We start from the raw sequence: 27,991 nt of genomic DNA on the forward strand, positions 1-27,991 counted from the left end.
TAAATGGAAGATTGTGGCACCAGGAAATCAGTTAAAAGAGAATGCTGGGGACTTCCCTGGTGGTCCAGTGGGTAAGATTCCGCACTCCCAATGCAGGGGACCCAGGCTCAATCCCTGGTCGGGGAACTAGGTCCTGTGTGCATGCCGCAATTAAGATCCCACATGCCGCAGCTAAGACCTGGCGCAGCCAATATTAATTAATTAATTAATTTAAAAAAGAGAGAGAATGCTGAACCCGGAGTCTCTAAGAGCAAGAGAAGAACTATGAGACCAATTTTCAAAACTAACTGAAGTCACATTTTAAAACTGATGTAGAGTAAAGGGGAGTCAAATCCTTCCAACCAGGCTCAAGCTTAAATGATATTTCCTACTCGCTAAAAGTATCATTCTCATTCAAAATTGTTGACTAAGGGTCAGTTATCAATTTAGCAGGCCAGTAGCAGCATGACACAGAATAGTATTCATAGAGCGTACTTCTCCCATAGTTGACCATTAAATTGGGTCTACACATAAAATACGAAAATTCAGAAAGGTATATTAGAATATCATATCTTTTTTTCCATCATTTAAAAAATCGTGTCAGCTGGAAAATTTTGTGAAATTGTTCAGACAATAATCTCCATTTTATTTTTAATTAAACAGACATGGTATACGAGAAAAGGCAAAATGAGGCAGAAATAATATACTGATATTCTACTCTAATGGTTCAATCAAAATTATTTAAAAATGTAGTTTTTTCTTCATGAACCTCTCTTTTGGAGGTAGAAATCATTTTCGATGGTTTTACCAAATAATCCAGAATGAAAATATTAATCATTGCTTATCTCAGTAGTGAAAAAGTATGATTCGCTAACAATATCGATGATTTCAACTGCGTCCAGACGAATAGAATCCTTGATCCAGCTAGAAATGGTGGGGAGAGGAGGGTCGGGGAGCAGCACAGGTTTCCACTTTCTTCAGTAGCGTGGGAAAACCGCTCCAGGAGGACCCTATGGGTATCTCAGAAACTTTGACGGGTTCTACCTCTCAGTCCGCCTCTTGACCACACCACCATCCATGCGGTAGCCACAGCCTTTTATTTTCCATGATGTGTTCGTGTTCACAGGAGCAGTTGGAGGCAAGTTTTTTGCTACCCTGCCTATACAGTGAATGCACTGACAAATTCTCAGTCCTGCCTATCTTTCTGAACTCACCCATTAGAAATGAACATTAAAAAATTCAGAACAGATATCCTCTTTTAATTTACTTCGAAAGAATAAAGAGATGAGCAGACAGCAAAGGGAGATTCCATTCCTCGGCTGTGGATTGCCTGGGGTGGGAGGGAAGAGTCAGTCAGTGGAGGAACTCAGAGAGAGACCAGGAGAAAACCGGTGTGGAATGAGTCCGGCAAAGTCGGCAGATAGAGCGGGAAGGGCACTAAATAATACCAGGTGTGGAGGACGTGTTCCTCTGTTTCCTCCTCCATAGAATTAATGATATGTGCCCTGCCTTAGTCATAGACCCTATTGGAAAATAACACATTATATTTCTTTCGCTTCCAAATTGTCGTACAGATGCTATTTAAAATTTTTCAAAGATCAGTAGTTGTGTTTAAAAGAAATGAAAGAAAAAATAACATCTTAAATCAATCGGCGGGCATAATTTAGATGAAACCAGAGGATCCAAACCTCCGGTCATTAAGGCCAAGATGCTTTATTCAGGAGAAACACCAGTCACTGGCACAGCACTTCTTCCAGGGAGTCCCAATGAAGGCAGAGTGAAAAGTGAAACCACTGCGCCATTTCCACAGTTCCAATAAAATTTCAGGTATGGGGGGTGCGTACAGGCCAAAGCCCTGGGAATAGCCTCCTCCTTGCAGCTACTTCCTGTAAATGGATAGGAAACCTTGAATTAAAGTCAACCAAATCCCTGAGAAGACGGTACCTGGTAAAGAGCTGGTAGTCAATGAACTGTTCATTCAATGAATAGTTAACCATAGCATCGTTAGAATTTTTGAAGGCATATAAACATTACCTTAGGTAATTTTTTAATAAAAAAAATTAAAGCAAGCTCAAATAAATCCATATTTGAAAGTTTTGGTAGTATTACAAAATGATTCATCCTAGAACATTGTAAATAACAAGTGCTCTCGTATAAAGTATGATCCCACCAAAGGATGTTCTTCAAATATGAGAGATCACGAATAAAGCACTAGCCCAGTGCCCAGTGTTTATGATGTAGAGTAAAAGTTAGTTTCTTTTGCCTGCGGCCCTTTAAGGACACTATCACTCTTCTAGCAGCCCGAGCTGAAATCCTGACATCATCGCAAGTTCCTTACCTTTTCTTATATTGAGTCAGTCACAAAGTCATAGATTCTACCTTTGCAACATCTCTAAACTTTGACTTTGTCTCCTCCTTTCCACTGAACACTTTTTTAAATTTTTATTTATTTATTTTTATTTTTGGCTGCAGTGGGTCTTCGTTGCTGTGCAGGGGCTTTCTCTAGTTGCGGCAAGGGGAGGCTACTCTTCGTTGCGGTGCGCCGGCTTCTCGTTGCACAGCACGGACTCTAGGTGTTCAGGCTTCATTAGTTGTGGCATGCGGGCTCAGTATTTGTAGCTGGTGGGCTCTAGAGCTCAGGCTCAGTAGTTGTGGCGCACGGGCGTATTTGATCTGCAGTATGTCGGATCTTCCCGGACCAAGGCTCGAACCCATGTCCCCTGCATTGGCAGGCGGATTCTTAACCACTCCGCCACCAAGGAAGTCCCTTCACTACTTAATATTAATCCAATACATTCCATGTTCCAATTTCCCTACATAAAACGTAAGCTTCAATAAATGTGTACCAAAAATAATAACATTTAATGAGCATTTACTGTCAGATACGTGCATTATATTTATCTTTCATCTATTCTGTAAGATGGATACTATTGTTATACCCATTTTATGGATAAAGAAACTAAGGCTTATAATGGTTTAAAATTTAAACCCCAAGCCTATTTAAACTTTAAATAACTTGCCCAAGGTACCACCTGCTGTTCCTTGTTGCTGTACCTTTTTTTTTTTCCACTCATCCCTGTATTTAGAATATCCTTCCTTCATCATCTTGCCTATTAAAGCCTTATTTCTCCTTCAAGCTCATATAGTGGCCTCATCCTATGAAACCTTTCTCGATCCCTCCAACTAGATAAAATCTTGCCCTCTTGTAAACCATCTAGCACTTTTTCCTTGGCCAAACCTCACATCATATTGTGGCCATGTTTGCACCTATTTAATCTCCGTTCTAACCTGTATACTCCTTGAGGTCAGAAATGTTATCCATCTTTATACCTCCCACAGCACTTGACTTAGTCATGCTAAATAAATGTATTGAATAATTGAAATAATAATGAAAGTGAAAGAGCTATCTATAGTCAATATTTGTTCTAAAATATTAGTGGAGTCTACAGGTTCCTAATATGAAGCTGACTAAAAAATTAGTACTAGAGATTATCAAAGGAAGCAACAGGAATCCCAAGCTGATCAGAGAAGAGACTAATAAGAATCCAAATCAACTGTTTCTAGAAAGACTTTAACATTTTTTTAAAGTTTAAAATACTGCTATTTCTAAAGGTGATTTTGGTACCATTAAGGCTGAAGTGCTTTTCTAGATTTATTCATTTAACAAACACATATATAAGACTTTGTTTCAGGCACTGTTCCAAGGCCTTTGCAAATATTTACTCATTCAAATTTTATAACAACCTTGTGAAGTAGGTTCCATTATTATCATCCCTGTTTTACAGGTAGAGAAACTAAGAAGTTAAGTAACTTACCCAAAATCACACAGCTAGTAAGTGACAGGGAGAGTTCAAATCCAGGCATCCTTCTCCAGACAACGCACTTAACTGCTAGTCTATCCTGTCTCTTTTTTTTTTTTTTAGTGCACAGTAATTCTTGAGTACTGTACATTAGACTTTTTAAAAAATAATTTGGAGACTTTAAAAATCTTCCACTAGTTTAAAGGTTTTTTAAACATGATTTCAGACTTAAAAGTTGCAAGAATAGTACAAAGAATTCAACCAAATTTCCCAAATGTTAGTATCTTACTACACTGACTTTATCCTTTTCTCTTTCTTTCTCTCAATATTTAATTTTTTCTGATCTGTTTAAGAGTAAATTGCAGATGTAATAGCCCCTAAATACTTCAGTGTGTTTCCTAAAGTTAAGGAATTCTATTACATAACCACAGAACAATGATCAAAACCAGGACGTTAACATTGACACGGCACTATTAGGATTAGGACTTAATCTGTAGATCTTATTCCAATTTCACCAGTTGTTCCAATAAGGTCCTTTATTGCAAAAGAAAATTCAAGATCGTAATTTGCATGTCATTGTCCTGTCTTTCAGTTTTCTTTAATCTGTAACAGCTCCTGAGTCTGTGTCTCTTTCTGTCTCTTACATACCATAACTTGGACATTTCAGCAGAGTACAGGCCAGTTATGTTGTAAAATGTCCTTAAATGTCAGGTTGTCTGGTGTTTCCTCATAACTAGATTCAGGTTAGGTGCTTTTGCTCCCTCTAACACATTTAGTAAACTGGATACTGTAACATCAATCTGAAATAATGGTAAAATGAAAAGAAAAAAGAAATGAGGCTAGAACAAGCACAGAGAGATGAGTGATGTCGATTATGAGTTTGGCAGAAACAGAACTTCTCAGGATTCCTCAACATCATATGTAGAGTCTCAACTATTTAAACAGAAATATTCTTGAAATAATAATTTAAATTTTATTTAAAAATCCCCTAACTGTTCCTCTTCTTTGTTTGTTTCAGTTATATGTTCACTGAATCACTCTGACCTGACACTTCATCTCCTGAGGAATAGCCACCAGAAAGGGGAACAACCGTTGCCTATGATTTTTGGGTGGGATGAAGCCCTCAGTGAATGGTCATTGAGTTTTGTGGTTCAAAAATAAAATCCTTTATCACTTGGTTATGAAGAATCAAGTCTTCCTCACCTGTTAACCTCTTGGTGAACAGATACATTTGAATTTCTGAAACTGAACTAAGACTCACATGGAGCTGCTGGGGTTTATCAGAGTTTGGACAATTGTGCCTCTTGTCCTGGATTGGCTGCCACAAAACAGTTTGTATTAGTTGGGGCTCTTCAGAGAAACAGAACCAATAGGACATATATACATATACAGAAAGAGATTTATTCTGAAGTGTTGCCTCCTGAGGTTATGGAAACCAAGAAGAACCACAATCTGCCATCTAGAAGCTGGAGGCCCAGTCCACGCCCAAAGGGCTGAGAACCAGGGGAACCAATGATGTAAGTCCCAGTCCTGCCCAAGAAAAGGAGCACCAAAGTCTGAGGGCAGAAGAAGATGGATGTCCCAGTTCAAAGAGAAAGGTCCTTCCTCCGCCTTTTGTTTTCGTCAGGCCCCCAGTGGATTGGATGATGCCCACCCACGCTGGTGAGGGGGATCTTCTTTGCTCAGTCTACTGATTCAAATGCTAATCTCTTCCAGAAACACCCTCACAGACACTCCCAGAAATAATGTTTTACCAGCATTTTGGGCATCCTTTAGACCAGTCAAGTTGACACATAAAATTAACCATCACACAGTTCTTAAGCATGACCAATAAAACATAGGGAACAGAGATTTTTCAAAGATTTAGCACTGTCTAAATAATCACAAAAATCCTTTCAGAGATAATAGGGGATCTATGCACAATTCAACAAGGGATCTCAACAGAAACATTGTGCCAAGGGTTCCCCTTTGTCAAGACCAGGAAAGAGTTTGTGATCTGTTTACTTAGAGGGAAAAAATCCAACTTTCTTTATGAGCTAAAGAACCAAATACAACTGTCTATGGCAGTTCAAGAGAATTCTTTCCCCATCATGTGAGCTTCAACTTACTACCATATTTTTTTACCTAGGGAATGTTTTTTAAACTTTTTTTTTTTCCTATTAAGATTGCCAGTAACAGAAATACAAAGACTAAAATTGAATCAAGAGATTCTAGGGTTTTCCTGGTGGCACAGTGGTTAAGAATCCACCTGCTGATGCAGGGGACACGGGTTCGAGCCCTGGTCCAGGAAGATCCCACATGCCGTGGAGCAACTGAGTCCGCGAGCCACAACTACTGAAGCCCGTGCACCTAGAGCCGGTGCTCTGCAACAAAGAGAAGCTACCTCAGTGAGAAGCCTGCACACAGCAACGAAGACGCAATGCAGCCCAAAATAAATAAATTAAATAAATTAATTAAAAAAAAAAAAAAAAGAGATTCTATTGCCCGAGTGAAGAGATTTTTCATTTTTGAGAATTCTTACATTTAGAATAGAGACATTTAAAATTGTTTGTCTAAGTTCACAAGGCATAACAAATACATATTTCTTTAAAATTAATACTTTGAAGGCTTTTGCTTGAAGTTGTACAGTAGGTTCTGAATTAACATTAAGCATTCTAACAATACGAAATTGAAGGTCTCAGTTCATAATTGACTTTTTTTTTTAGAAATTCACGTTCTTTTATTTATTTATTTATTTATTTATGATTGTGTTGGGTCTTCGTTTCTCTGCGAGGGCTTTCTCTAATTGTGGCAAGTGGGGACCACTCTTCATCGCGGTGCGTGGGCCTCTATCGCGGCCTCTCTTGTTGCGGAGCACAGGCTCCAGACGCGCAGGCTCAGTAGTTGTGGCTCACGGGCCCAGTTGCTCCGTGGCATGTGGGATCTTCCCAGACCAGGGCTCGAACCCGTGTCCCCTGCATTGGCAGGCAGATTCTCAACCACTGCGCCACCAGGGAAGCCCCATAATTGACTTTTTAACTGCTTCATAGAATACACAGAGAAACTGCCAAAGCCCATATCATCAACGTAAAAGTAGAATTATATAAAAGGTTCATGCAGGTGAGCATTTAAATTTAGATTTATGCATATAATTTAGTTATTTTAGATGGGAGACTTTGATGCAAAGGCTTCTTTTTCAATAAGGTATGAAAGAAAATCCAAACTGACAAGTCTCTTGAATTATCAAGTAATTTGAGAATAAGAATGTCTTCAATGTAATTCACTTTACAGTTCTGGAATTGCAGTTGTGGTACTGGCATGAGGATAGACATAGAGATCATGGAATAGAATTGAAAACCCAGATATCTGTAACCAACTGATTCTCAACAAGTGTGCCAAGACAATTCAATAGGGAAAGAACAGTCTTCAACAAATGGTTCTGGGAAAACAACGTATCCACATGCAAAAGAATGAAGTTGGATCCCTAACTCACGCCATATACAAAAATTAACTCAAAATGGATCAAAGACCTAGATGTAGGAACTAAAATCATAAAACTACTAGAAAAAACTGTAGGCCTTAATTTTCACGACCGTGGATTGGGCAACAATTTCTTTAAAAAAAAATACAAGCACAAGTAAAAAAAGAAAAAAATAGATAAATTGGACGTCATCAAAATTGAAAAATTTTGTGCTTTAAAGTTCCCTGTCCAGAAAGTGAGGGGGAAAAAACCCCACAGAATGAGAGAAAATATTTGCAAATTATATATCAGATAAGAGTCTAACATCCAGAATATATCAATATAAAAACTCTTACACTGCAATAATGAAAAGAAAAGTAACCCAATTTAAAAATGGGCAAAGGATTTGTAGACATACCTTGGAAGAAGATATACAAATGGCCAACAGACACATGAAAGACTGCTCAGTATCATTAGTCATTAGGGAAATGTAAATCAAACCACAATGAGATATCACTTCACATCTGCAAGGATGCAATAATAAAAAAAGATGCACAATAACAAGTGTCGACCAGGAGGTGCAGAAATTGGAACACTTCTACATTGCTGGCGAGAATGTAGAGTGATACTTCTACTTTGGAAAACAGTTTGATGGGTCCTCAAAATGTTAAACATAGAGTCACCATATGACCCAGCAATTTTACTCCTAAGCAGTTGAAAAACATAAGGCCACACAAAAACTCATACAATAATGCTCACAGCAGCATTACTCACAATAGCTCAAGATGGAAACAACCTAATCCATTAACTGATGCTTTGACAAGCAAAATGTGCTATGTCCAATTAATGGAATATGATTTAACCATAAAAAGGAATAAAGTATTGACACATGCTATGAGATGAATGAACCTTGAAAACTTCATGCTGTTTTTGTTTTTTTGTTTTGTTTTGATTTGCTTTTTCATGCAAAGGTAAAGAAGCCAGACTCAAAGATCACCTAGTGTATGGTTCCATTTGTATGAAATGTCCAGAATAAGCAAATCTACAGAGAAAGCAGAAGCCAAGGACTGGAGAATGGGGCATTGGAGGATGACTGCTAATGGGCATGGGGTTTCTTTGGGGAATGATTAAAATATTCTGGGATTAGATAGTGATGATGGTTGCACACTCTGTAAATACCCTTAATTGTACACTTTAAAGGAGTGAATTTTATGGTATGCAAATTATATCTCAATTAAAATAAATAAAAACAGGACACATAACTGTGCCTTTGAATTGTTTACTAGTGTAGAAATGAAGGCATAGAGAATTAGCAAAATTGCCCAAAGTTAGCAGTGGAACCTGCATTCTGATCTGCAAATCTGTGTATTCTAATCTACTGTTCACTGTGACGAGCGAGCGGGATCTAACCCAACTCCCATGTTGAAACTGTCACCTGGTTTCCGGTTACTTACTGAAATTTGATGACAAATCTGGCAGGAAACATTTCCTTACCTACTCACTCTGTAAAATGCAGTGGCTTGATATCTAAATCTACCTCTGTATTATCAGTTTATTTAGGATCAAATTTTAAATCAGTATACATTGACTGAAAACCTTGCACATGCCCAGTCCCATGCACGTTTTTGGAAATGCAGAACTCAAGGTCAGAAAGTCAGGGAATTAGAGATATAGATTGAGAAATCAAGCGTCTCGTGGTGCTGGTCAAAGTCCTAAGATGGGATGAAATTGCTGGGGAAGAGCAAGCAGAGAAGAGAGGAACTAGAACGGAACCCAGGGAACAGATGTTTCAGAGCCGTCAGAGATCAGCCTGCTAGTGACAGGCACTGATAAGAAGTGGTTAGTGAATGACAGAGGCAGGAGAAAGCTACCCTACCTGATAGGAAACCTTGTATCTTATCACATTACATTGTTATTATCTGTTTACATGACTGTCTCCCTTGCTGTTCCCTGAGCTCCTTGGGTTTCTGCCTCCCTCTACTGCAGAAAAGTATTTCGATAAGTCACCAAGACCCTCCAAATTGTCAGACTCCATGGACTTTCACCACTCTTTCTTACTTTATCACTGTATTGTATTTGATACTGTAAACAGACCATTACCTTATTTTTTCTTAAAATGTGGGCATAAAAATGGTGCTCCTCTCCTGGGGGTCCAGAATGGGCAGCTCCTTGGATATAAGTCTGAGTTGGTGCTGCAGAGAACCCTCCTTGGATGTGTGCCATTCACCTCTCCCGAGCCCCTCACCCTCCCAACTCCACCGTCTCCACTGCAGCACGAAGATCAGTCAGAGTTCTTTGTGACGCTGCCCCTATGAAGCTCTACCCAGGGGATCCCACCACAGGAAACAGTTAGACCCAGATGTCCATAGAACAGAATGGTAAGAGTAGAGTCCTGGCTTCATCCAAACACACTGCCTTGTACAAGCTTCGTGACCCCTCTCCTGGTCCTATCCCCTTTGCAGGATCCTCTTCCTCCATTGACTGTCTAAACACTGGCATGCTTCCTCCCTAGTCTCATGTTGCCAACCCCAATCTCTATATAAACAACTTACCAATTTACATTTCTCTTCCAGACCTGCTCCTGAGGTCCAACACCATATATCCATCTTGTCCTTAAGAAACCTCTCAAATTCAACATGCCAAGAAAAGGAACTCTTTCTCCCAAGACATATTTTTCCTACATTTCTATTATCATGTACCCTTTAACCCAACCTGCAATCTAGGAATCATCCTATCTCTTTCTCTCTCCCAAAACCAATTGATAAGGTAATCCTATCCATTCTACCTCCATAAGATATTTTAGATCCAATAGCATTCTCATTAGTATGCCACATGTTACATCCTAATCACTTCTTCCGTAAACTGCTGCCATTAACTCATGGTCTCCCTACCTCCCATCATGCCTTTACTCCATCCACGCCTCCAATTCACTGAAAGAGTGATCGTTCTAAAACACAAAACTGAATATTTAATTTACTAAATAAAGAAGTTTAAATAACCTATACCACGGTTCCCACACTATGCATAAGTCACCCTTGGGCACCACAGTGAACTCAGATTTGCTGTAGGCTATTTAATTTTTTTGAGGGAAACGCAGCAACATCTATCAGACACCACACAAACTACCGCTATTATGGCATTTGGAACTAACTACTTAATGAATGGAACTGTTATTTCTCTTGGCCTAGGGCATCATGAAAAAATTAGAGAGACACTAAGGGTGCAGTGAACTGAGAAAGTTTGGGAACCTATGACCTACCAAATGTCTTCAAACCCTCTAGCATGACATAAACTGGTACCCACCTCTCCAGCCCCATCTCTCTCCTCATCATGCCTTGTCTTTTTCCCTAGTCCTACTCCTCAATCCAGCAGACAAACTTGCATCTCCCCAGACATGTCCTTTCTGCCATCCTGAGTGGTTAGACTCTGGCTCTAAGAGAGTAGAGACATGGTCTACTCCCAGGGTTTAGGGGTGAGACCGGATACCCTTAAGAGAACACAAAATGAAGTAAACAAACCAAGGAAGTCACTCCACAACCCCTACACTGGGTAGACTCTGTATGAGTTGGATAATCTGAAGTTAAAAAAAAAAATTGGTTGACTATTCTTTGGAATTTCACATGTATTTGTCAGGCCAAGGAAAGGGGAGAGACCAGCCCCCTGGTCCTCATCTTCTCCCCCTTTTCTATAGAGGTCTGTATTTTTCTAGGGCAAAAGGCAAAGAGGCAACCAACAAAGCAACAGTAAGACTGTCTTTGTTAATGGCTGTACCACCCCTTCCATCCCCGAAAAGGGGCCTAGCACCTGAGTTATATAAATGACTGCTCTTTTCTCTGTGCCCCACTTTACCTCATTTTATCACAGCACCTCTAATATTTTTGTACTTATCTGTTCACCTGTCTTCTCCACTTGACTATAAACTTGTGGAGGGCCAAGACTATGCCTGATTTGGTTCTGTATTCTCCTCACCTAGCAGAGTGCCTGATACATAGTAGGTGATGAGTGGATAGTTGATGAATGAATTTCAAGGAGGGTGTGGGTGAGCCCCACAAGAGGCTCAAGCAAGTTAGAAAATAAATAGTGTCCATTAGACTAGAAAGTCCAAAAGTCACTGATGATAGCAGTTAAAGATGTTTCAAGAGAGTTACAGGGACAAACTGGTTTGCACATGCAGAGGTGCAAACTAGGAGATGTGGCAGCGCTTACTAAGTAAAAACCACTCCCGCATTTCCTCCTTGCTATACAGAACTTCAGTTTTATTTAGGCGTTGAGAAGATTCTCTTTGATGTGGAAAAATGGGCCCAGTTCCTAAACTATATCAAAATTCTGACTGATGAGATGTAAGAGGAAATCCTTTGGTGGGGTGTTTTTGGAAAATATTTTACCTCCTTGACAAGGCTAAGGCTGATGAAGAATAAACTTTCTGCCTGCCTTCCCACCTTTGCACCCATGGTGAAGATGTGATACTTAAAGTGTAGCAGCCATTCTACAACCATGAGGTAAAGGTCAAGCGAATTTCAGAGCTGTGACATCACTGAACCCCTGAGAAAATATTAGCAACTCTTTACCTACGGACTTCTTGTCACGTTAAAAACAACAACAACAACAACAAAAACAACCTTCTGTTTTAGCTGGGTTTTCTATTACATTCTAATTTATACAGGAAGAAAGAAAAGAGAGACAAGTGAGTATAGACCCCTCTTTTTAATAAACATAGTACAAACAATACAGATTAGCAGCTAAAAGACAGTTTTTTTCAGTAGTCTTTGGAAATGAGGCTGGAAATGCAAATGTAATGAGGGTACAGGGGCCTCTAATGCCAGAGAAGAGATTTGGGCTGTAATTCTGTTGGCAATAGGGAGTCATAAAAGGTTTCTGAGTAAAGTTTTAGAACTTCCAGAAGGTTACTTTGGCATAATTAGCAGGATCCATATGTGCCCAAAGAGTAATGCATCTCATGGCACTTTCATTTGACATGACTGTATTGGCGTCGCCCACCAATGCATATGGCAGGAGTTCATACAATGTGGGAACGCCCCGCACTCAGCTCACACATGAGTAAGCGAAACAATAACTATGTTGCTTCCCCATGCTTGTTGGCCTAATACTAACATAAAGTCTCAAAGCAAATGAAATATTACATCATTTCAGTGCTGCCATGATATGAATAGTCCCTGGGAAAGTTACAAGCAAACAAAACTTCTGTTAATGAAAAGTAGCAATGGTAGAAATGTACATTGTATGAACTCCTGCCATGTAAAATGAGAACATGAGACCACATATATACTTCCAAAATACCAATTCCTGATACTCAATCTGCACCAAAAAAATTAGACGTGCCAAAATAACATCTTGCATGCTAGGCCTGAGACTGATTTTTCAAAAGTGTTTCTATAATGGTGTGGAAGGTTTTTAATTTACTTCCTTTTAAAAGCATTTTTTAATGATTACATCATATAAGAATAAATGCTCTTATGCTTATTCATAGTTTCAAACATGTTTCTCTCTTCTCACTAAATGTACTCAGAAAACAAATAAGCCTACAACAGAGAAACACCAAACTAGGGAAATCTCTGTGACGTGAACATCATATAACAAACACGGTAGAGGAAAAATACTGAGGAATGGTGTTTACTTTGTCATCATATATGTGAACACCATCCTACAAAGATTATCACTAACTAAGAAAAAGAAAAGTGTCATTGTTTGGTTTTTGCACTAGGAATTGATGTTAGAGATTTTTTTAAAAATAATTCATTTATTTATTTTTGGCTGTGTTGGGTCTTTGTTGCTGCGCGCGGGCTTTCTCTAGTTGCGCAAGCGGGGGCTACTCCTCGTTGTGGTGCGCGGGCTTCTCATTGTGGTGGCTTCTCTTGTTGCGGAGCACAGGCTCTAGGTGCGCTGCGCGGGCTTCAGTAGTTGTGGCACACGGGCTTAGTTGCTCTGCAGCATGTGGGACCTTCCCGGACCAGGGATCGAACCCGTGCCCCCTGCATTGGCAGGCGGATTCTTAACCACTGCGCCACCAGGGAAGTCCCAGAGATTTTTAAATAAATTATAACAATCTTTTTTAAAAAATACATTTATTTATTTACTTACTTATTATTGGCCGCGTTGGGTCTTTGTTGCTCCTCGCGGGCTTTCTTTTTTTTTTGTTTTAGTTGCAGCGAGCAGGGGCTACTCTTCATTGCTGTGCGCAGGCCTCTCATTGCAGTGGCTTCTCTTGTTGCAGAGCACGGGCTCTAGGTGCACGGGCTTCAGTAGTTGTGACTCGCGGGTTCTAGAGCGCAGGCTCAGTAGTTGTGGCACACGGGCTTAGTTGCTCCGCGGCACGTGGGATCTTCCCGGACCAGGGCTCGAACCCGTGTCCCCTGCGTTGGCCGGCAGATTCTTAACCACTGCGCCACCAGGGAAGTCCAATTATAATAATCTTATGATAAAGTACAAACAACAAAAATGTTAACATCTTGCCATAGGTGGCTCTGATCTTTTTATGAAGAATTGACAACCCCTTTGGATTCCTTCCTATTCCCCTCCTTCCTTTTCTCCAAAAGGAAATCACTTTTTTTGAAGTCGATATATATCCTTCCTGGTAATAGCACTATACTTTTACTTCACATGTGTATATCCTCACCCGTATCCTTTACTTATGTAATTATTCATATGTAAATTATTAAATTCTTTATATGCTATTTACACATTCTGAATATTAATCCTTTGTCAAGTACATGTCTTGGAAATATTGTCTCCATTTGTCCTTTTATGATGTCTTTTGTCATATATATATGATTTATTTTAACATAATTCAATTTATCCTTTCCTCTATGGATTGTGCATTTTAATGTTTTAAGAAATCCTTCTCTACACCAAGGTCATAAAGATATTCTCCTGTATTTCCTTCTAATATTTTTAAAGTTTTGTTTTTCTTATTTAGGTTTGTAGTCTATCTGAAATTTAATTTGTGTGTAGAGTAAGGTAGGGATCTAATTTTATTTTTGTCCATATGAATGTTTTTAAATGAGAAAAAATAAAGGAATTAATCCCTCCTTATAGACTGTAAACTCTTCAACATCAGATACCATGTCTGATTTACACCCTCCTCCCCAATACACCGCCTCAATGGGCTTTGAACATTACTAGTACTATATATCTAGATATCTAAATATATGATACTTTTTTCTAGCCCCACTTGCTTATATACAAAGTTGTCCATCTAAAATAAACTGAGTTGTGCCTTAATTATCTCCTTTGAGCAGGAAATAACAACAATAGGATTAACTTGGTATTAAGTACTGAATCATTCCAATTAAAATGAAGGGTAATAATAACTTTCTAACTTTGCCTATTTTTAGAAATCTTGTCTGGAAAAAAAAAAATCTACCTACCCTTCCAGTGAGACTCATTTTATTTGTTCATCTACCAGGAGAAAAGCGTAACAAAGAAGCAGGAGCCTGGATTAAAACCTATTTTTGAAAGACATAAAGTCAACTATTTGAGTCAGAGAAAAACACGTGCAAAACTCAATTTGATAAACATATCATGAGGATAGCAATTCACAGATTTAGGCTCTTAATAAGGCCTAGCTCCATTGGTTTAGTTCTTGCCAAGACCTACTTCCTTTCTCCTTTCTTTCATAAAGAAATAGTCTGAAAGTAAGATATGAACATAGCCTAACTTTAACCAAAGCAATAAATGAAAACCAAGGAAGGTAATTTTTAAAAAGAACCATTCTAAGATTCTTTCAAAGAATACTACCCTGAGACATTTTTAAAAAGATTCTCCTTGTAAAATTTTGAAATCCTTTCAAATAATTCCAAGAGCATTAGAATCACATAAGGGAGGAGCACTTGTATTTTTTTCTGGAGGGTATGGTTCTGCCAGACCACCAGAGGTGAAACTGGCCAGAAGATTTGGGAATAAAGTGAAATGTAGTTGGTAATAAATATACTGGGAAGCAAAATCATTTTATTTTCAAATATTGTACGGAGACTAACCTTTCTACCATGACTAAAAGACGCACTCAGGTCAGAAAATGATGTCACTGCTTTCAGATTTGTATTGACTGAAGCTCTTCACTTGAAATAGCTTCTATCAGTTGGTTCTTTAACAGAACCAAGGCAAATTCTGCCCAACGCCCCCCTTACCCCCCCCCAAAAAAAAAGCAAAAACAAACCCGACACTCTCTACTACTAAGATTGAGCACAACCAGGAAATATCACCTTCTGCTTTATCTTTAACGTAGCAACATATTTCCCACTGTTTCACTGAAGAGCGCTTAGAGACCTTGAACCTCAAAATCATAATGCGTCTAGAGAAACTATCCGAGAACCACAATTGGGGGGTGTTATGTATTCAAAAGCATCGGTCTCTTTTGAAAGAGTTCACCCTCTTTTTTTAAAGGATCAAAGTCAACTATGAGTGTAAAAGAAAAAGTCATTTTCAAAAAAGTTTGGCCTTAAAAACATAAGTATCTTAGTGCTTGGGGTTCCGTCTGCTCAAAAGAAAGCAAGAAAAAATGATTAATATTGCTGTCTTCTCTGCACGCTTCTCTTAAAATGGTCTTTGGAAGTCCCTTGGGAAAATGAAATCCACCTATCCAAAGTATGCCATGCTCACGAACACTGCAAAAACGATAATCTAAGCTTAAAATATATAAAAAGGTATTCACTTCTGCGTAAGCCCTGAGCCTCCTCCTGGGCGGTGACGCCCGGCTCGTGGGACGGCGCCGCGCGAGTCCGGGCGCAGAGCCCCGGGGGACGAGGGCGCAGGGCGAGCGCACGACTAATTAAAGGAGCTGTTTGGGTTCTAAATAAAACCTGTCTCTACCGAACCCACTGGCTACCTAGCCTCACCGTCCCTACCACCCCCGCTCCCCGAAACGCAGAAAACACCCAAGTGAGACGGGCGGGGGAGCGCGAGCCCAGAAAGGGAACTGAGAAGAGAAGCGCCTGTGACACAAAATGGAGAAGGAGGAACCGAGAGGGGAAAGAAAAGAAGGAAAAGCGGGGGAAGGAGATTGTTAATCAGAAAAGCAAAAGGACGATGGGGTAGAGATTACGGGGAGGAGAGCCGAGGAGGGGGGCGTTGAAGGACTAGAAACACAAAGTAGACGAAGTAAGAGACAGAGGAGGAAAGAAAGACGTCCTAGAGGCCGAGGCTCCATTTTCAGCAGCGCCATTTCGCTTTTCCTTTCGCCGCGTTTTGTTTGGTTTTGTTTGCAGCCGGTGGACGGGCGCCAGCGCAATTCTGCAGCTTCAGCAGCTTTGGTCCGACAGATGGGGAGGGACGCAGGGCCCGGGCGCTGGCGCGGCCCCCTCCCCGTCCTGGACGTTCCGCGCATCTCCCGCCCGCGCTGCTCCCGGCGGCAAGGCGGCCTCCTCCTCGGTCCCCGGCCCGTAGGGGAGGCGGCCCCGGGGCACGCAGAGCCATCCAGTTCGCCCGCGGGGTTGGTGGTGGGCGCGTGCCGCAAAGGGATGGAGGAACCGAGAAGCGTCGAGGAAAGAAACCGAAAAAGACAAACTGTACCGGAGGGGAGGAGGGGAGGGCGCACGCCGGGCGGGGGAGGGGGGCCCGAAAATAGACCTTTCCCGGGTAACTGGGGGCCCGGCCCGCCTTCGGCCCCGGGGTAAGCGGCCCACAGAGCACCTCCACCTGCGCCCGGCGGCGGGGGTGGCGCGGCCTCGTTCGCGCGCTCGCGCCCGGGCTGCGTCCCCGGCCAACCCGGAGCCCTGCTGCCCGAAGCGGCGCCGGGCCCAGGCCTCCAGGCCTCTCCCGGGCGCAGGCGGAAGAACGCGCAAGGTCGGGCTCGGCCAGGAACCTCAGGCGGGCCCGGAGGGAAAGACGGGCCAGCGCCAGCCTCGGGGCGCCCGTCTGGGAGGCGGCACGGGACGCCGGTCTGCGGGGTGCGAGTCCCAGGGATTTACGGTGCGGGCGGTGTCTCGAAGCTCCTTCGGGGTTAAATTCTGGAGCAATGGGAGGCGGTTCAGGAAACAGAAAATCAGATTTTCTCACCCCCGACCCTCAACTGATGGTTTCCGTCGACTGAGTGTCCATTGTAAGAGTGTCCAACGCGCCCTGGGTACATTTACTTCGTACTCCTCTCCTTTTTTTCTTCACTTGCACTTGACATTGTCTTTCGCTCAAAGTGACGTCCTCGCCGGCGCTAGAGGAGCCCCCGGCTCCCCGGCGCCCGCACCCCACCGCTAGGTCCGCGGCACTCGCCGCCCCCGAGCCTCTAGGGACGAGTCGGGGGGAAACGCCGGGCAGGGAGGCAGTGCGTCGGGGGCTGCGGCCGGTCTCGGCCCAGCTGCCCGCGCGGACCCGTGCAAGGGCGGCCGCGGCTAAGGAGGCACAGCGACCAGACCCGCCGTCGGGTTCCGCGCCGCGCTGCGCGGCGAGCTAGCACCGCCGCCTCCTGCTTCCCGGGCCCTCCTTCTTTCCCGGTGCAGGGATGTGGTGGCTTGAGGCTGGAAGCCAGGGCTTCTAAAGGCCGGTGCGGCGGAGCCCGTAAAGGTGTGGACTTGGGATCACCGCAGTGTCCCGGGGCGTTTCGGTCAGCGCTTCCTTGGCTTTGCACCTAGAAAAGAAACGTCTTCACTCCTGTACGCCCCGGCTCACTGCGTCCTCCTTTCGTGGTCAACTCTTAACAACACAGCACTGTGCGTGCCACTGGCCCCTGGAGTGCTCGGATAACTCAGACCCCGCAGTAAATCAGACGCGCCACCCAAACTTGGCGCCTTCGAAAATCTTCCCGTGCGGGCGGCGGGGTCCTGGAAACCACTCGCTGCGCCAGCCACGCACGCGCAGGCCCACCTGCCGCTCTGCCTTGGACCTCGTAACTCGGCTCTTTTATCGCCACTACTACATTAATCGGCCTTTAAATTTTGAAGTAACATTTAGGTTATTTCCAACAGTTGATCCTTTATATAAATAGTTCTTCAGATTACAGATTTCCACAAGGAAAACATGTCTTTCCCAAACGGGGGAGGGGGGGAACAAACCAGTTTCTTGTATTCTTCAGTTAGAAAAGTTGCATTAAAATGCAGATTTCGAATTACTTCAGGGTTAAACTCTTTTCCCAAAGAGAAAGCTCGATGGCTAACCTCAAACTTTAATCTTGACATCTTTAGTTATGGTGATCTTCTCCTTGTTTTTTGTGATTTTGAAACACAAGGAGATCGATGCTAAAGTCAAAAATTCAAATTCAGAGGGCTATCTATGATGGTTTTAGAATATTCCACAAAATTAAGAAGTAAAGAATATTAACAAGCTGTAAGGCCTAGTTCACAAATAACACTGCAGCTTCGGTTCTGAAACAGATAAAAAGGACCGCAGGAGATTTTAAAAATTAAAGTATTCACAGTCTGGTATAGACATTTGTCATTTGACAATATATGAAATTTAAATTGAGCATTGTCCATAAGTCTCATGCTTATATTATATTTCTTGGATTTACTCAAGTCTTTTGTGCCTCCCTCTTTTGTGGGAAAGCTTACATATAATGCACCATGTTTCTTTTAATTTAATCATAATTTTTCTCTTTTTAAGTGCAAACTCAAAAGCCATTTAGAAAAGGATATTTTGTGACAGACAAATACAAGGGCAAATAAAACTTAAAATAAGTAACTTTCTCATCTCTCAAGGATCACTTTCTTCAGAAATAAAAGTTGGAAGTTGTTGTTTGGTAGGTACTCTATCGACTCTTAAATCTAGCCACTGAATGCAACTGATTAGGTATTAAGGCCTACTTTTTTTTTTTTTTTTAACATTGCACAGCATTTATTAAACTCTTAAGAGAAACTTGGGCTTCTTTTCCTAAGTCCATGAACTGATTAATTTTCAGTGTAGAATAAAGATCACTGTGTTAAGGTACCCTACTTCCAGCATTTCATGTGTTAAATAGTGCAAAGCAGTATGCAATTCAAAAAGAAAAGCATCTGTTTGATAGATTTACCCTGTAAAAGAAGGCATACAATTACTGTCTTAGAATTAAAAGAAGAGGCAAATTTTAAGTAGAACTCTTATGTTTGATTCAAAATCCATTTAGAAAGATAGTTAATTACCTTCAGAGCAAATTTTTGGCAAGATAGTTCTTAGGAATGCAAAAAACTAAATCAGAAATGTCCAATATATGGTAGTCAACTTATACAATTTTTACAAAACTGCATTATTATTTTTAACATTACCTATTGATCTCTTTGTCTTTCAAAATCTTAATATTGGTAATTTATTGAAGACTTTTAAGGCACTTCTCTATGCTTAGAATTGCCTGCTGTGTTACATCATAAGTGCTTCAACCCACTGAAATAAGTGTATTTTAAATGTTCCTTATTTGTTTTATGAATACCTCAAGTTTCAAATATCTGCAATTTTTACATTTTGAGGTACATTTTTTAGTGCTAGAATTGTTATATGTTAGCACATGGAATACATTCAAGTATTTCATTCTAATAGGTTAAAAATGTAAATGCCTAAAATAAGGTATGTACAATCACAGGAAGCAGCAAAGCAAATAACCTCATTTTACTATAATTCTATTGTCATTTTAAGAACATTCAATTAAAAACATAAAGTAAGTTATTTGCTAAGACCTTATTTTTGTAGTAGAATATTAAAAAGTTTGCTAAGACCTTATTTTTGTACTAAAATATTAAAAAGTAATACAGTTTATATTCTCTAGCAATCCCTTCCCAGTCCATTGCTTTATTAACTACTCTTCTGATTATGTCTACTGGATACCAAGCATGATCAAACACTTAGATAATGAAATGAAATTTTAAAATTTCCCTTTTAAAAGTCTGATATTGTTTCTTAATTGTTTTATGAGAAATAGATAGTTAAAAGATTTTAACAATTTTAAACCTAAAATTAAGATAAACACTTGCACTCATTTATCAAATATACAGAATTTATTGAAGTCCAAGGTCATCTGAGCAATGAATGTGTTGAAAATAAATATTGAAATACAGGAAGTTCAAAAGTTATAATTCTTTACATTAACTGGAAATTTAGGAATAGTGTTCTTTTTATTTAATATGTCTTGCTTTAGGAGGGCTGTATATGATACAGAATATCCTAAGAAAAGTGTGTGTAGTGCTGGTGGTGGTTGGAGGGCTGGTGGTGGGAGTTATTGAGGTAATCTTACTGCTTTTTAAAAATCTACATTTGTTTGAAAACATTTTTGTTTTCAGCTAAATATTTGGCAATGGGTTCAATGCCTCAGAAAATTTCTCAAATAATTATAAAGACCTAAAAATAACAGAGTAAAAGAATGTTGATCAGCTAAAATGCTATAGTTTTCATGTCACAAATAAAAATTGCATGTTAGCCATTGATCTTAAGTGGTATTAATAAAAATTCTACAAATAATACAGAAAAGTTGTGAGTTGTGTTACTGAATTAAAAATTATTACTACAATAAATGGAATATTTTATAAAAGTCAGTGATCTTTTCAGTGGTTTTAACACATTTTAATATATTGTTTTAAAGTTTTCACTTTATTTTAGTACAAGTCTTCTGAATAGAATTGTTTTTAAACATATAGAATACCCAGCTGATTTCATACATTGGGAATAATAAGAAACTACTAGAATTCTTGGTTACTAACAATGATAAATGCAATGATAACAGAATTTCATAAATCAATTATATGCTCCATTTGAAGATTACAAAACATAATTAACTTACTTGACACTAACACAAACAATGTTTTGTTTCTTCACAGAACAGGCTATGAGCTGTTTTCAATTATTCCAATGAAATGCTGTCCTCTAAAATTAACAAATGAATGAACATTTGCATACTGTACATTGTACTGTAGACAATTTAGAGTGGGGCTACCCAATTGTTTTTCTAATGATATTTTGCCTCTTACATAATTTATTTTCCACTGAGGAACTAGTGATTACCTAATTATTTTTTTAACTAACTAACTTGGTGAAAAAAACCTCCTAAAGTAAGGTATTATTCTTATGAACGCCGTGAAATAAAATTAATCATTTGAAATGGCATCTAGAGATTGTGATTTTGCATAAAAGAGTTATGTGTACCTTGTGCCATGCTCTCCCTTACAAGAACGAAGGAAAAATAGAAACAAATATATAAATGATTAAAATAAACAGTTTCTGGTTATGTAAAACAAAGGAGAGTTTTATGCGAAGAAGGGGCTTGTGCAGAATTCCTGCCTGCCTTAGTCACAGGTGGAGTAGGCAACTTGCTACTTGGTACAATTTCAAGGGCAATTGCAAGGAGTGTATCCTCCCTAAATACTTCCATTACCCTTTATTGATGCCTTCAAATTTTTAGCTTAAATGTTAGAACGTAGGTAAAATTCAAGTACTACTGAGAAAACTCACATTCTCAGCTGTTATCAGTAATTTATGACAATAAATACCTTTGAATAGGTGTCAGAGCTAATGTTGGTGGAAGGAAGAGAAAGTTTCATGACACTGAGTAATTAATATGAATGCAGAGAACTTGAGGAGGTGGAAGGGGCAGAGAGAGGGCTAAGGATGGGAAATTGTTGAGGAACAGAGACAAACTTTTTTGTGCACAATTTTGCCTGGTCAAAACTAACTGACGTGATAAAGACCCATTTAAAATGAGCAATTAACAATCTAGAATCCATTTTATACCATTCCTGATATCTCAGCAATTAAGTTATCAGTGTAAGGTATAATGGGGAAAAAATGAATTAATTAGAGACTTCAGGTGCAAACGACTTGAATGTAAAATGCTCAGATCATTAAAGTCACGTGTATAAAATAGAAAGTGAAATATTGGTTGGGTTATGTATTTGACAACCAGATAATTTATCTGTCCACATAAATTAACTAGACGATTGCTAAATTTCAGCTTTACTGTGAGCTGTATTCATATATATCATGACAAAATACAGTCTCAAATCATTTTTGTAAGTTTTAGATTTTTTCTTTGTATTGGTTATATTAATGACGATTTCCATAGTGTGTAGAAATTAGAACATATGACAATTCAAAATCAATTGTTAAGAAAGCCAAACAATCATGTAATGGTTTGGTTATTTCATACATAAACCAGACTCAGATTTTTTTTTTTTCTAACAAACTGGTTCCAATCATTCAAGATTCTATCCTAAAAGCAATATTTTGCAGTTTTCAGACAATTTCCAAACAAATGAAGATTAACGAATCATCAGTAATTAAGTTTCTCTTCCTAATTTAAAATAAAACATGAATTGTTGGTCAAAATGCTAATGACATAAAAGTGAAATTCATGTATATCCCTTGTTCTTAAATATTGAACAAATGTCAACTAATCACTGAATTAGCCAACACCAAAAACTATTGAAATTCAATAACTTATCCGTGATCCTAAAGATGTGTTTCAACAAACTAACTCTTCTTTAAGTTTAAACAACTGGAAACCATTTCTCAATGGTGCAGCCTTTCTTAATATTAATTCAAGAGACTTGGAGACATGTTGCTGGTATTGGAAGCTGATATGTGCTGATTCGTGAGGGAATTGTTTAGCTTGTACCCTGGTGATGAAGGGAGACACACTTTCAGACACATGCAGGCATTGCAGACCCCAGACTTTTTTCCTAGCTGGTTATCTGCTTCCTGAGACCAATTTGATAGCCGGTGAGTGTCTCCTCCCCAACGTGACTTGATTTTGGTTTCCTATTTTGTGATTGCAAGCTGAATATTTTTCACTCCCATATTCCTAACTTGGACTTGACAAGTAAACTGTGTTTTGAGCCTACTTTCTTAGTGTTTGTTTTTGAAAAGATCTTGATCTGTTTCTCCGATCCCAGCCTACCCATCCCAGCGAATGGGTAACACGAACACAGTGGCTGCGCAAGCAGTCAGTGCTCTTTGTCCTGGTACCCTGACCACCCCACCACCTGCCCTTCACGAAGAAGAGGGACCTGTCATCTGTGGACTGGGCTTCCCTCTCAGCTATGCCTGATGTCCAATGGTCCAGGAATGAGTAACTGTGTGCTCCCAGAGTTGTTCTAGGGTTTCTTTCCATTTCTTCTATCACCTAGATCAGTGAGTAGTATTTTTTGTTTGTTGGTTGCCAAAGATGACCTTCCACCAGGTTTATCTGAAAACCTGGCCAATTAGCCCATCTTCAGTTAAAAGGAATAAAGGAACTATCCCCAGTACCCACATTGGCTCAGTGCTGGGCCAGCCCCAGCAGTGACTGGATACTTGTCTTCTTAGAACTAGACCTCGAGGTATGGAAGATGGAGAATATGAAGGCCTTGAGCAAGGCCTTGTGTTCCTGGCCTCATCTTGGCCTTCATGCTGAAAGCCTGTGGACAACACCATGGCTCTGTCTGTCCTGGTATTGGATCCCCTCATCCTGGGCCGTTGCCTTTGTTCTGCCCTGTGACAATTTTAGCCAAATCCCAGCACATCTGTGAAGCATCTACACCAGCAACATAACCATAGGGAGCCAAAGCCAGATAGTGTTCTTGTAGAAAATGAAATAAATGTTGGTGCTTTAATTTATCACGTTTTCTGCAACACAGCTCTTTCCGTTTTTACTGACACCCAATTACCACTCTCTAGGATTCTGATGTAAACAAATGGATGGTAGGGTCTAACCCTACTACTGAGTCTTTTACTTCCTTGAAGAGTTGCTTTGGTCGTCTTATTCCCAGATGTACTTAGTTATAATTAACTCAAGTATAGGGATTGCGAACCTACCTGTAGTTTTGTTTTTTTTAAATCTACTTTTCTAACATGTTATTTCATTATTCCTCATAGTAAGTTTATGATGACAGTATTATTAAACTTATTTTACAGAAATGCAAGCATATTTTCTTAGCTCATATAACAACTCACATTTAACCAAACCTTATATAGGTGTATGAAGTGCTTTACACATAAAGGCTCTGAGAAGTGGGTACAATTATTATGACATTTTACTGAGGAAAGAAGCCTTAGAATACTTAGTAAAGTGATGGAGATTCTAACCACTGTTACCAACAGCCTTCCATGCTGTCAAATCCAGTGGATCCTTTTTTTGTCATCTTTTTCAACCACATAACACCAGTCAACCCTCTTAGATAGACATGATGATTGCTGGCTCTTTTCCCCACCTTACTGTTCTCCTTGGCTGGCTCTTCCTTCTTTACCTTAACTCTCAGCGATGGCTCTCCTTTACTGTCTCTGCTCTCTTTCCCTAAATGATCCCAAACATTCTTATAACTCTATCGTAATCTGTACAATTACAGCATTTATACCTCTATCAGAGACCTCTTCTCTGAACACTAATTTATCTACCTAACAACCTACCTGATATCACCATTTGGATGCTCCATGGGTATCTAAAATCTAAAGCTAAAACCTTGACCTTTTGCCTACAAATCTGCTCCTCCCCATTCTCAGTGAATGGCATCACCTTTTACCTAACTGCTCAAGTCAGAGACCTGGAAGTCATTCTTTTCTTAAAATTCCTATATCCACTTCATCATCAAGTTCTATCAATTTCACTCCAAAATGTGTCCTGTCTTTCTCTTCTTCTCTATCTTGAAGGCCACCATATCAGCTCAAGCCACCATACACTCTGTGTTACTGTAATAACTTCCTATGGGGTCTCCCCTCTGCATTGTCCCTGAAATATGTTCTCCATCCAGACATTGTAATCCTTTATATATACTTTTTTTAGTAAAATTTTGACAGAAAAATGCACAAATCATAAGTGTTCAACTCGAATTTTCACAGCCTGAACAGACCTGGAAAACCAACACCTGAGTCAAGAAATAGAATGTTATCAGTATCCCCAAAACTCCCCTCATAATTCTTCCCAGTCATTACCTCTCAAAGGTAACCACTATCCTGACTTCTATTGCCATAAATTAGTTTTGCCCATTTCTGAACATTATATAACCAGTATCAACATGTTTGAAACATAAAACATATTATGACACTACAGCCTAAACTCCTCAAAGGCTTCCTTTATACTTGGACTAAAATACAAACCTATTACTGTGGCCTGCAAGTCCCAACACAATCTGTCCTCTACGTATTTCCCCAAGATCAAGTCCTGCCATTTCCAATTTGCTCAATATGCTACAGCTCATTTGGTCTTGTATTAATTCCTTAAATATGTCAAGCTCTTGCCTTGACTCAGGGCCTTTGCATATGCTGCTTCCCCTGCTAGTTTGCTGGTTCCAGCAGGGTTGGTTTCTTCTCACCCCTAAGTTCTCACTTAAGCATCACTTCACGAGAGAGACTTCCCATGGCCACTGTAGGACGAGGTTCCTGAAGGCTGGCATGTGTCAGGAATGATTCAGAGTCTCTTGCTTGGCAGACAAAAGAGGCATAAGAAAATTTTATCTTTGTTTGCTTTACTGGCTGTGCACACGTACAATATATGGGGGTATTTGAATTGGTTAAATTTGGTTTAAAAGGAAGCTGGAGGAATCAGAAAAAGAGTGTCAAACAGAGATGGCAGAATCTGAAAGACCTGCATTGCTGTCTTCCTAGAAGCTAAATAAAGCAGCTCCCTTATCACCTGTTTTAGATTAATTGTTGGGGAGAGGAAGGACTACAGCCTTTTCCTTTAAAATGCAAATAAGGAGTCAATCAGTCTGTGACTAACTGGGTACCTGGCAGGCGGAGAAGGGTGCGGGGAGAGAAGCAAGGATTCCTGCGTATTGGGCCATTTCCCCCAGGACCCAGGTGGCAGATACCTGGTGGAAACAGTGTCCTGTATAAGTGGAAATACTCATCAGTCTGTATTAAGTATGTACATCTCAATCTGGATTTCTTGCCATTCCACCTTATTCTCTCAAATACCTTATTCTCTCGAGCTTCCTCCTGTGGTCAGCAAATACTTTCACACTATAAAAGGCTGCCTTTGGGCTGATGAAACCAACATTTGGGGGGAAGGGAAGAGGAGAGAAGAAGGCAGATGGGGAGTGGGCCCGAGGACACGGTCCAGTGAAAAACAACACTTATCCTTGGGGAAACTGATACAAAGTGGTCCTCCACGGGGGCCACAATCCCACGCTGTCCTGAGGGCTGTGAGGCAGGTCCCCGTCTGCTCCCTCCCACCATACACAACCCCCCGCCCAGGCCTGTGGAGTAAGCCTGCACAGATATATTCCCTGGACATCACTCCTCTGTTTCACAGAAATGTTCCAGTTTGAATGAAATGCCTCCTGTAGGGTTTGGGTTCACCTTGGCTAAAATATTGTCCAGGGTCATTCGTATAAAAGCATTCTATCCTCCCAAATCCTTGCTGTCTGGGATCATGGGGCTGGAGAGAACACAAAGGTGTAATTATTTGTTTACAACAATAATTCTATCATTATAATTAATTTTTGTTAATAATTATTAAGTACACTATAAGAGATATTAGACGTTTGTTACTGTTTCGGGTTTAGTTGGGCTATTTCAAAAGACAGAGCCTGACTCAAGCTACCTCAGCTCACTGAGTTATGGGGCCTGTGGGTGGAGGGTATGCAGCAAGCAGCCCTGCTCTGGGGTCACCTGGAGGGCTTTGCTCACTTCCTGGGTGTCTCTGGTGTCAGTACTGAGCATTGTCTTGCCAGGGCTGCAGCCAGCTTTCCTCCTGCTGCTTCCAAAGGGTGGGCAGGGGAAGGAGGAGGGCTGGAGGAATGTTCCACCTCCAGGGACCGAGGCCTGGCTTTTTTGTCTCAAACCGGCAACGTGGGTCTTAATTTCCCTCTCAGGCCCTCCGGTCTGCTCTCAGGGCATCGCTCTACCTCATAACTTTTAAGTTTCACCTTCCCAGGCAGATTGCTTTATTCACTTAAAGTTTTTCATTTCAAATTCCTGACGGGAGAGAATCTAAATGGTCCGTTCACCCTTTCAAGCCTAGTCGTGCCGTGTCACGCCTATGAATTTACTGTCCTTTCAGCTGGGGCTGAAACAGGAGTTGAAGGGGTCATGCGATCCGTGTACCTCAAATCTGCCCTCTTAGGAGGAGTGGGGGGTGATCCATCTTCCTTAGAAGCAACTGGTTGCAGCAGGCGATGTGTTTGGCATTCCTAGGATACTCTCATCAGCAAAAGAAAAGCCTTCGTGATGCAAGTAACTGGCAGAAAACATACAAAGTCATCTTTCTTTTTTTCACCTGATGTTGAAATATATGTAAATAATGATGTAGATGTTTTTAAAGAATGCATTCTTTTAAAAAAGCTCTGGTTTGGAATGTTTATTTGACCCAGCTGTGGAACATTATCCTACTGATTCAAAAAATTAATATATTCTTTAGAAGTATTGGTATTGATATTATGCTAGTCTATTCCTGCAAGCAATAAAAACCAGAACATAATGGTTGATGTCAGGGTTTAGTTTTGTGTACCTGGACCTCAATGGAAAAGAAAGCTTTGATGATGAGAAGGCTTTGGAGAAAATGTGTATGTTCCAGCTACAGTATTCATAATAGATGTTAGGAATTTCCAACCCTTTTCAGCATTATTTAACATGAGTTTAACCCAATTTTCCCTTAGGCTCAATGGAATACAGGTGTCAAGTGAGCAACACAAAGATGTTTTTATCTTCCTTAGCTATTTCTGTAGTGGTGGGAGAATTTTCCCATGTCCTGAATGAAAGCAAGATTTTACATTTCCATCCGTCATATCTAGACAAAAATCTAGAAATCATCCTTGATTTCTTCCATCCCTTACCCCCTGTTTCCAGCCAACCCATCATCAAGTCCTGGTGGTTCTACTTCCAAAATATATCCTGAGTCTGACTGCTTCTCTCCACTTTCACACCTACCACTCTTGTCTCTGCCTGAAATACTGTA

At 40.3% G+C, this 27,991-nt stretch overlaps 1 long non-coding RNA gene across 2 annotated transcripts; it reads right to left on the reverse strand.

The window, feature by feature from the left end:
* Positions 1-799: 799 nt before the first annotated feature.
* LOC137761727 (uncharacterized) lies at positions 800-15,314 on the reverse strand. Of its 2 annotated transcripts, none has more exons than XR_011073444.1 (4): positions 15,213-15,314; positions 14,604-14,681; positions 13,318-13,648; positions 800-1,865 (listed from the first exon to the last, which is right to left on the reverse strand). It is a non-coding gene; the product is annotated as an uncharacterized lncRNA (long non-coding RNA). The 2 variants fall into 2 exon arrangements; XR_011073445.1 differs by lacking the exon at positions 800-1,865 and adding an exon at positions 12,921-13,208.
* Between the last annotated feature and the right edge of the window lie 12,677 nt (positions 15,315-27,991).

Source organism: Eschrichtius robustus, chromosome 1, assembly GCF_028021215.1.
Source record: "Eschrichtius robustus isolate mEscRob2 chromosome 1, mEscRob2.pri, whole genome shotgun sequence".
In the NCBI taxonomy this organism is placed as follows: Eukaryota; Metazoa; Chordata; class Mammalia; order Artiodactyla; family Eschrichtiidae; genus Eschrichtius; species Eschrichtius robustus.